Source organism: Orycteropus afer, unplaced genomic scaffold (genome assembly GCF_000298275.1).
Source record: "Orycteropus afer afer isolate SDZICR_OR568_19922 unplaced genomic scaffold, OryAfe1.0 scaffold00050, whole genome shotgun sequence".
Lineage (NCBI taxonomy): Eukaryota > Metazoa > Chordata > Mammalia > Tubulidentata > Orycteropodidae > Orycteropus > Orycteropus afer.
This window is the reverse complement of record NW_006921637.1, coordinates 10,274,544-10,282,839: the sequence shown is the minus strand read 5'-3', so window position 1 is coordinate 10,282,839 and position 8,296 is coordinate 10,274,544.

Sequence of the window (8,296 nt, the reverse complement as noted above, 5' to 3'; positions counted from 1 at the left end):
TTTGAGTTGTGTGCTGGTGAAAAATGCTGAAAGTACCATGGACTGCTAAAAGAACTAACAGATCTGTCCTGGAGGAAGTGCAGCCAAGATGCTCCTTGGAAGCGAGAATGGCCAGACTTTGCCTCACCTACTTTGGTCATGTTGTCAGAAGGGACCATTGCCTGGAGAAGGATGTCATGCTTGGTAAGGTAGAGGGTTAACGAAAGAGCGGAAGGCCTTCAATGAGATGGATTGACACGGTGGTTGTGACAGTGGGCTCAAGTATACCAAGGATCATATAGAGCTGGCGTGGGGTCGCTATGAGTCGGAAGCGACTCATTGGCACCTAACAACAATAACAACATCACTACGGAACTTGATTGGCCAATCTTCCTTCCAAGGAGTGGCTGGTGGGTTTGAACTGCCAACCTTCTGGTTAGCAGTATAGTGCCTTAGGCACTATGCCACCAGAGCTCCCAGAAATACCCTATGATCTAGTAATCCCACTAGTAGGTATATATAGCAGAGAAATAAGAACCATGACATGAGCAAATTCATGCACACCCATGTTCATCGCAGCATCAGTCACAGTAGCAAAAAGGTGGAAACAACATAAATGGTCATCAGTGGATGAATGGAAAAACAAACTATGGTACATATATACACACAATGGAATACTACACAGTGTTAAAGAATAATGATGAATCTGAAAAATATCTCATAGCGTGGGTGAAGCTAGAGGACATTATGCTGAATGAAATTAGTCAATCAAAAGACAATTATTATATGAGATCAATGTTGCGAAAAATTATAAAAAGGTTTACACATAGAAATAATTATTCTGTGAAGATTACCAGGGATGGAAAGGAAGGGAAAATCACCAACTAGAGGGTTGACATGTATTAACTTGGATAAAGGGAATGGCAGTATACAATAAGGGCAAGGTCAACACAAAATGATCAAGGCACTGGAAAAGATGTTGTTATTAGGTGCTGCTGAGTCATCCCCAACTCATAGCGACCCTGCACAGCAGAATGAAACACTACCCAGTCCTGGGCCAGCCCTACCATCCTTGCTGTACCTGAGCCCATCGTTGTAGCCATTGTGTCGATCCATCTTGTTGAGGACCTTCTTTTTTGTTGACCCTCCACTTTTCCAAGCATGATATCCTTCTCCAGGGAATGGTCCCTTCTTATAACATGACCAAAGGAGGTGAGACGAAGTCTGGCCATTCTTGCTTCAAATGAGCATTCCAACTGCACTTTTTCCAGGACACATATGTTAGTCCTTTTAGCAGACTGTGGTACTCTTAGCATTCTTCTCCAACACCACAACTCAAAACCATCAACTCTTCTTCAGTCTTGCTTATTCATTGTCCAGCTCTCACATGCATAAGAGGTGATTGAAAATACCATAGCTTGGATTAGGCACACCTTAGTCTTCAAGGAGACATCTTTGATCTTCATCATTTGAAACAGGAATTTTATAGCAGATTTGCCCAATGCAATACATCATCTGATGTCTTGACTGCTGCTTCCATTGGTGTTGATTGTAGAACCAAGTAATATGAAATCCTTGACAACGTCAATCTTTTCTCCATCTACCATGAAGCTGTTTATTGGACCAGTTGTGAGGATTTTTGTTTTCTTTATATTGAGGTGTAATCCATACTGCAGACTAGTCTTCAATCTTCATCAGTAAGTGTTTCAAGTCATCCTCACTTTCAGCAAGGAAAGTTATGTCATCTGTGTATCCCAGATTAATGAGCCTTCCTCCAATCCTGATGCCACATTCTTCTTCATACAGTCTAGCGTCTTGGATTATTTGTTCAGCATACAGATTGATTAAGTATGATGAAAGGACACAACCCTCATACACTCTCTTCTTGATATTAAACCATGCAGTGTCCCCTTGTTCTGTTAGAATGAGAGCCTCCTTGTCTATGTGCAGGTTACTCATGAGTACAATCAAGGGTTCTGGAATTCCCATTCTTATCAATGTTATCCATAATTTGTTATGATCCACACAATCAAATGCTTTTGTATAGTCAATAAAACACAAGTAAACAACTTTCTGGTATTCTTTGCTTTCAGCTGAGATCCATCTGACATCAGCAATGATATCCTTTGTTCCATATCCTCTTCTGAACCCAGCTTGCATTTCTGGAAGTTTTCTGTCATATACTGCTGCAAACATTTTTGAATTACATTCAGTAAGATTTTGTGTGCAATAGTGATGATATTGTTCAATAATTTCCACATTCTGTGAGGTCACTTTTCTTTGGAATGGGTACAAACATGGATCTTTTCCAGTCAGTTGGCCAGGTAGCTGTCTTCCAAATCTCTGGGCATAGCTGAGTGAGTGCCTCCACCACCGCATCTGTTTGTTGAAACATCTCAATGGTTATTTTGTCAATTCCTGGAGCCTTGTTTTTGCCACTTCCTTCAGTGTAGCTTCTACTTCTTTCAAGACCATTGGTTATTGATCATATGCCACCTCCTGAAATGGATGAACATCGACCAATTCTTTTTGGTACAGTGACTCTGTGTATTCTTTCCATCTTTTTTTGATGTTTCCTGCATCATTCAATATATTGTCCATAGGATCTTCCAGTATTGCAATTTGAGGCTTAAATTATTTTCTTCAGTTCTTTCAGCTTGAGATATGCCAAGTGTATTCTTCCTTTTTGACTTTCCAAATTCATGTCTGTACACGTTTCATTATAATTGACTTTGTCTTCTCAAGCTCTCTTTGAAATCTTCTGTTCAGCTCTTTGATCTTGTCATTTCTTCCATTTGCTTTAGCTACTCTTCATTTAATGGCAATTTTCAATCTCTCATGACATCCATTTTGGTCTTTTCTTTCTTTTCTGACTTTTTAATAACCTTTTGCTTTCTTCATGGATAATGTTCTTGATGTCATTCCACAGTTCCTCTTGTTTTTGGTCATTAGTGTTCAATGCATCAAATCTATTCTTTAGATGATCTCTAAATGCAGGAGAGATATATTCAAGGTCATATTTTGGACTTGTGGACTTGTTTTAATTGTCTTCATCTTCAGTTTGAACTTGGCGTATGAGCAGTTGATGGTCTATTCCACAATTAGCTCCTGACCTTATTTTGCCTGAAGATATTAAACTTTTCCATTGCCTCTTGCCACAGATGTAGTCAATCTGATTCCTGTGTACTCTTTCTGGTGAAGTCTACATGTATAGTCACTGCTTGTGTTGTTAAAAAAAAAAAAAAAGGGTGTTTGAATGAATAAGTAGTTGGTCTTGCACAATTCTATCATGTGCTCTTCAACATTATTTCTATCACCAAGGCTAAATTTTCCAACTACTGGTGATTCTGCTTTGTTTCTAACTTTTGCATTCCAATCACCAGTGATAATCAGCACCTCTTGATTGCATGTTGGGTCAATTTCAGATCGCAGAAGTTTGTAAAAATCTTCAATTTCCTCATCTTTGGCTTTGGAGGTTGGTGTGTAAATTTGAATAATAGTAGTATTAACTGGTCTTCCTTGTAGGCATATGGATATTATCCTATCACTGACAGCATTGAAAAATTCTTTGTGATGATGAATACCACGCCATTCCTCTTCAACTTGTTATTCCTAGCATAGTAGGTCATGTGGTTGTCTGATTCAAAATGTCTAAAAGCAGTTCATTTTCACTCACTAATGCCTAGGATATATCAATCTTTATTCGTTCCATTTCATTTTTGACAACTTCTAATTTTCCATACATTCCATGTTCTGATTATGATGTTTGTAGCTGCTTCTTCTCATTTTTAGTCATGCCACATTAGTAAATGGAGGTATTGAAAGCTCTACTTTATAGGTATCATTGAGGTCAGCTCACCTCTGATGAGGCAACTCTTTCCCAGTTGTATTTTGAGTGCTTTCCAACCTGAGAGGCTTATCTTCCAGCGCTATATCAGACAGTGTTTCAGGGCTATTCATAAAAATTTTCAGTAATATATCAGACAGTGTTTCACTGCTATTCATAAGGTTTTCACTGGCCAATTCTTTGAGAAGTGGATGGCCTCTTCCTTCTTCCGAGTCTGTCTCAGTCTGGAAGCTCTGCTGAAACCTGTCCACCATGGGCAATCCTGCTAATGTTTGAAATACCAGTGGTACAGCCTCCAGCCTCACAGCAACATGCAAGCCACCCCAGTGTTACAAACTGACAGACAATTTTGTGTCTGTTACATGTTCCAAACCACTCCACTCACTTCCTGGCCTTCCTCCTGCCTGTTTCCACCATCTACCCTAGCTGTCACTTCCTACCTGGGTGCTCTCCCTTTACCTACTGGACACCTGCCTTGGCTGTTGCTTCCTGCCTTGGAATGATAGGGAGGAACAAAAGAGTTAAAGACAGCAAAGGTGAATACTATTACATACACAATCCTACAATAATAGAAATAAGCATAATTTAAGAGTGGGTGCATAGATAGACACTCAAGTGAAATAGGGGTGGGAAGGTGAATAGAACTCTACACAAGAATATATTTAGCTTTGAGAGAAACTATCTCTGTCTACAGGGAGCTCTGGTAGTGTAGTGCCTAAGGCACTTGACTGCTAACCAGAAGGCTGGTGGTTCAAACCCACCAGCCACTCCTCAGAAGGAAGGTTGGGCAATCTACTTCCGTAGTGATACCACCTCAATAACCCAAGGAGGGGTCGCTATGAGTCGGGTCCGACTCGATGGCATGTAACAACAACAACAACATCTCTACCTACATATTTATATGTGCTGCAAATGTATCCATGAATGTAGTAGAGAAAACAGGGGATAAAGTTAATGAAAAAACACCTTGAGGGAATGAGTTTCTGGGTGTAAAGGCTCAGGACCATACTTTCATGGAACACGAAGGTCAATTGGCATAACATATTTCATAAAGATAGTATTCTACATTCTATTTTGCTGAATAGTGACTGAATTTTTAAAAGCTTGTGAGTGGCCATCAAAAGTGCTTTTTTGGTCTCTTCCTATTAGGAGTAAAGAAGAATGAAGAAAATCAAAGAGACAGGAAGCAATCCAAAGGACTAATGGAGCATGTGAATGCCAGCCTTCATGACCCTGCAACCAGAAGAAATAGATGGTGCCCATGTACCACTCCTGATGACTCTGAAAGAGATCACAATAAGAGATGCAGGATAGAGTGTGGGCAAATGTAAGACAAATAGTATTTCTATTTCTAACCTTTTAAAAGGTGCTATAGCTTTTTCCACAGTGGTTGTCCTATTTTACACTCCCACCAGCAATATATGAGAGTACCATGCTCTCCACACCCTCACCATCATTTGTTATTTTCTGTCCTGTTGAACTTTACTGTTATTGCTGGAGTGAGATAATATCTCATTGTTGTTTTGATTTCCATCTCTCTAATGGCTAATGACTCTCTTTAATAGTTAAGACAGACTGGAAGAAGGACAGAGCTATTTGCTTCTGAAAAAATTGGCCAATGAAAACCTTAAGAATAGCAGTGAAACACTGCCTCGTATGTTATTGGAAAGGTTTGCGATTAGCCATGAAACGTCTGATACAGTGCCAGAAGGTGAGCATCTCAGGTTGGAAGGCTAATACAATGGGAAGAGCTGCCTTCTGAAAGTAGAGTCAACCTTGATGTGGATGGAGTAAAGCTTTCAGGACATTCATTTGCTTATGAGGCATGACTCAAAAAGGGAAGTAACAGCTATAAACATCTATTACTAATTGAAATATGGAATTATGAAGTATTGATCTAGGAAAATTGGAAATTGTAGAAAATGAAATGGAACGTATAAAGATTGATATCCTAGGAATCAGTGGGCTGAAATGGACAGGTACTGGCTATTTTCAATCATACAATCATATGGTCTACTATGTCAGGAATGACATATTGAAGAGGAATTTTGTCACATTATCATCAAAAAGAACATTTCAAGATCTATCCTGAAGTACAATGCTGTCAGTGACAGGGTAATACCCATATACCTATAGAAGGAAGATCAGTTAATATGACTATTGGTCAAATTTACGCACCAACCACTAAAGCATGTTGTTGTTGTTAGGTGCCATCAAGTCATCTCCAACTCATAGTGACCTCACACACAGCAGTATGAAACACTACCTGGTCCTGTGCCAACCCCATGATCTTTGCTATACCTGAGCCCACCATGGCAGCCACTATATCAGTGCATCTTGTTGAGGGCCTTCCCCTTTTTGGTTGTCCCTCCAATTTACCAAGCATTATATCCTTCTCCAGGGAATGGTCCCTTCTGACAACATGACCAAAGTAGGTGAGAGGAAGTCTGATCATTCTCGCTTCCAAGGAGCATTCTGGCTGCACCTCTTCCAGGACAGATCTGTTAGTTCTTTTAGCAATCCATGGTAGTTTCAGCATTCTTTGCCTACACCACAACTCAAAAGCATCGACTCTTTTTCGGTCTTCCTTTTTATTGTCCAGCTCTCACATGCATATGAGGCAATTGAAAATACCATAGCCTGTATCAAGCACACCTTAGTCTTCAAGGAAATGTCTTTGCTCTTCAGCACTTGAAAGAGGTCCTTTGCAGCAGATTTGCCCAATGCAATATAACGTTTGATATCTTGACTGCTGTTTCCATTGGTGTTGATTGTAGAACCAAGTAATATGAAATCTTTGACAACTTCAATCTTTTCTCCATTTATGATTATGCTGCTTATTGGTCCCATTGTGAGGATTTTTGTTTCCTTTATATTGAGGTGTAATCCCTACTGCAGACTGTAGCCTTCAGTTTTCATCAGTAAGTGTTTCAAGTCATCCTCACTTTCAGCAAGCAAAGTGTGTTGTCTGCATAACGCAGGTTGTTAATGAGTCTTCCTCCAATCCTGATGCCGTGTTCTTCTCCATATAGTCCAGGTTCTCAGATTATTTGTTCAGCATACAGACTGAATAAGTATGGTGAAAGGATACAACCGAGACACACTCCCTTCTTGATTTTAAACCATGCAGTGTCCCCTTGTTCTGTTTGAATGACAGCCTCCTGGTCTATGTACAAGTTCCTTGGGAGTACAATTAAATGTTCTGGAATTCCCATTCTTCTCAGTGTTATCCATAATTTGTTATGATCCACATGAGTGAATGCTTTTGCATAGTCAATAAAACACAAGTAAACATCTTTCTGGTATTCTTTGCTTTGAGCTAAGATCCATCTGACATCAGCAATGATATCCCTTATTTCATGTCCTCCTCTGAATCCAGCTTGCATTTCTGAAAGTTCTCTGTCAATATTCTGCTGCAACTGTTTTTGAATTATCTTCAGTAAGATTTTACTTGAATGTGATATTAATGATATTAGTCAATAATTTCCACATTCTGTGGGATCACCTTTGCTTGGAATGGATACAAATATGGATCTCTTCCAGTAAGTTGACCAAGTAGTTGTCTTCCATATCTCTGGGCATAGCCAAGTGAGTGGTTCCAGCACAGCATCTGTTTGTTGAAATATCTCAGTGGTATTCCCTCAATTCCTAGAGCCTTGTTTTTTGCCACTTGCTTCAGTGCAGCTTCAACTTCTTCCAAGTACCATTGGTTCTTGATCATAGGCCACTTCCTGAAATGGATGAACATTGACCAATTATTTTTGGTACAGTGACTCTGTGTATTCTTTCCATCTTCTTTTGATGTTTCCTGCACTATCCAATATATTTCCCATAACATCTTTCAATATTGCAACTCAAGACTTAAATTTTTCCTTCAGCTTGAGAAATGCTAAGCATGTTCTTCCCTTTTGGCTTTCCAACTCCATGTCATTGAACATTTCATTATAATGATTGACTTTGTCTTCACAAGCTGCTGTTTGAAATCTGTTTATCTCTTTTATCCTGTCATTTCTTCCATTTGCTTTAGCTACTCTCCATTCAAGGGCAAGTTTTAGAATCTCTTCTGACATCCATTTTGTTTTTTTCTTCCTTTCCTGTGTTTTTAATGATCTTTTGCTTTCTTCATGGATGATGTTCTTGATGTCACCCCACAATTCCCCTGGTTTTCAGTCATTGGTGTTCAATGCATCAAATCTATTCTTTAAATGGTCACTAAATTCAGAAGGGATGTAATCAAGGTCATATTTTGGCTCTTGTGGACTTGTTTTAATTGTCTGCAACTTCAATGTGAACTTGCAACTGAGCAGTTGATGGTCTGTTCCACAATTAGCTCCTGCCCTTGTTTTATTTTTATTTTATTTTACTTTTTATTTTTATTTATTGTGATTTGGGTGAAGATTTACAGAGCAAATTCACTTTCCATACAGCAGTTCACATATACTTTGTCTCATGTCATTGACCACAGTTTAC